The sequence below is a fragment of the Eptatretus burgeri genome, chromosome 17, assembly GCF_056783735.1.
Source record: "Eptatretus burgeri isolate ZD-2024b chromosome 17, Ebu_testis_v1, whole genome shotgun sequence".
NCBI lineage: Eukaryota > Metazoa > Chordata > Myxini > Myxiniformes > Myxinidae > Eptatretus > Eptatretus burgeri.
Genome location: NC_140977.1, coordinates 28,769,961 through 28,772,460, shown reverse-complemented (window position 1 = coordinate 28,772,460; position 2,500 = coordinate 28,769,961). Strand labels below are relative to the sequence as shown.

The following is a 2,500-nucleotide window of genomic DNA, read 5'->3' as shown; positions in this document are numbered from 1 at the left end:
CCAAATTTTGAAGGTGGTTTCGATACAAGTGAAGGGTGCTGAACAAAAATGGATCGGGGAAACCCTCTCAAAAATGCTGACATTTTTGCCTACTTGCCAAAATCCAATATGGCCACCGCCAGAATATAAATTAGCCCTATCAGACCATATAGACCACAATACGTCCGTATCTAACTCTCTGTTTCGTGCAACATTACTGGGGGCAACTTTATTCTTGATCAATAATTCCAAAAATATTATAAGCATTCAGAAAATGTGTGTCCCCAATCCTGAAAATTGCTCAGAAAAGCGTAAAAACCGAATAATTTTGGTCAATAATGTCACATTAAATTTCGCTGACCAGTCAATTCACGTGATGAAATTGGCCAATCAGCGTTACCGTATTTGACGCTCAGTGAAATTGATGACGTAGTTTCACAGAATAACCCAATCACGGTCGCCGTGTCATTGCACTGCGAACCAAAGATGGTGGAGAAAAGAGAAATCATTTGCAAAGAAATCTACTTCTCAAGGACAAGGTATGTGTAAACTCATCCACCATGCATTGATATAATGACTTTAAAATTAATTTATGTAACGTTAGATTGGACATGTGAATGATGCATCATTCATGATGCTGATGATTTGGTGGAAGACTATGTTAGTGACTTTGTAGCATGTTCAACTTGCTGTAGTAGTACAATTTTACTGTAATTTTGGAATCATGGTTATTCAGGGAATTATAACTGTCAATGATTTGATATTAAACTTAAAGCCATTACACTGTCTGCATCATTTCAGAGGTCTAGGTTTTCTCAATGGTCCCTACATGTTTTTTGCATGCTGAATTTAGAAATGTATCTCATTTCGCTCAATCAGGTCAAGTTTTTATGTTATCTCAATTTTAAGAAGAAAAAAAATAATCATAATTTTTGTTTTTTTAATTAGCATTTTTAAAATTCAAAATCAGACTTACATTGACAGAAAATGTACAAACTATATATAAAATGATGCACAAGTATCGTTAATGTGAAAATAAACATTAAAAAGATGAAGGAAAACAGTGACTGAAGTTGGGTGTTGCTAGAAACAACGATTTATCTATATTTTTCTGAAATTGAAATGAAAGTAATTGAGAAGGCACTTTATTCCACATTAAGTGTACTTGTGTGTCATTATATGTATAGTTTGTACATTTTCTGTCAATGTAAGTCTGATTTTGAATTTTAAAAATGCTAATTAAAAAAACTAAAATTATGATTATTTTTTTTTTCCTTAAAATTGAGATAACATAAAAACTTGACCTGATTGAGCGAAATTAGATACATTTCTAAATCCAGCATGCAAAAAACATATGAGAACCGTTGAGAAAACCTAGACCTCTGAAAAAAATATTTCAAATGCAGCCCAGTGATATTGGAGGGGGCAGACATAGATTACAGGAACTTTTGGAAATCTGTTAACTGGGGATCAGCGAAGCAGCTGCAGACAACAGCCTGCCCTTCCATGTGTGTTTCATTCCAATTCACCTCGTATCTCTTTGTAGCCTCTATAGTGAGGTTATATATACGTTTATGATATTGTAAAGTATAAATTTCACGGAAAAAAAAAGTGAGGAAATATTCGCTTGGTTAGAAAGAAATCCTACAGAAACAAACATTGAAATACTGTTGTTTTAACCGGCATCGCTGGTCCCTCCCTTGCAAATGTGCAAAAATTTACTTACGTCCGCCCCTCCCCTATAGCATGCTGGCTTGTATTCTAAGCAAAGGAGAGAATGAAAGATTTGTTGGGAGATATTACACAACACAAAGTCCATTTCATCTAATTTCAGCCAGTTTTCCAGAAATTTATGGAAAATGTTGAATTTTGAAATGCCAGTCTAATAAAAGGCATTTTAGACTATTGTTATGAATTTGGGAATTCGATTGCACACAACATTCAGGTTCCTTTAGTCAGTTATGTCGGTAAGTGCTTGTTACCTCGATAGATCACCTTCCATTGTTTAATGGGCAGAAATAGATTAAGTGCGATGCGAGATTTAATTCAATAGTTCGGGAACGAATATAACACAATGGAGACGCCCCTCCCCCTCTTCTGCGAAGAGGAAGAAGAGCCCTCCCGTCCTGAATCACGGGACGTAAGCAACTCGGGGGGGGGGGTGGAGCACGAGGGCATGAATCATGCCAGGAGCGGAGGAGGATAAGGAAGAGATTCTCTGCTGGTGGTTCAGTAGGCCTTTGGGTTCTGCTGGCGAGGGTTGAGGCTTTTTGAAAGCTTTTTGCTTCGGCTTGGCTTTTCAGTGAACCTTCGGGTTCTGCTTGGCTCGGTTCACTTTTTGGGCTCTGGCTTGGTTCGTCGAAGAGAGTTGAGCTGGTCGCTCGGCTCGAGCTGCTGGTGGTGGTTCTTCTTCTTCTTGGTTCGTGGAGCTCTTTGTTCTCCGTTTCGTTCCCGGCTTGGTGCAACTCATCGGCCTCATCTTGGAGGTGGTTCCTCGGGAAAGCGGCGCATCGATGGGAAG

The 2,500-nt window shown here is 38.4% G+C and overlaps 1 protein-coding gene across 2 annotated transcripts in view; it reads right to left on the bottom strand.

Annotated features, from left to right (window-relative positions):
- LOC147009633 (carnitine O-palmitoyltransferase 1, liver isoform-like) overlaps positions 1–2,500 on the bottom strand; it is a 170,323-nt gene that overhangs the window by 686 nt on the left and 167,137 nt on the right. The gene's annotated exons all lie outside the window — the stretch shown is intronic.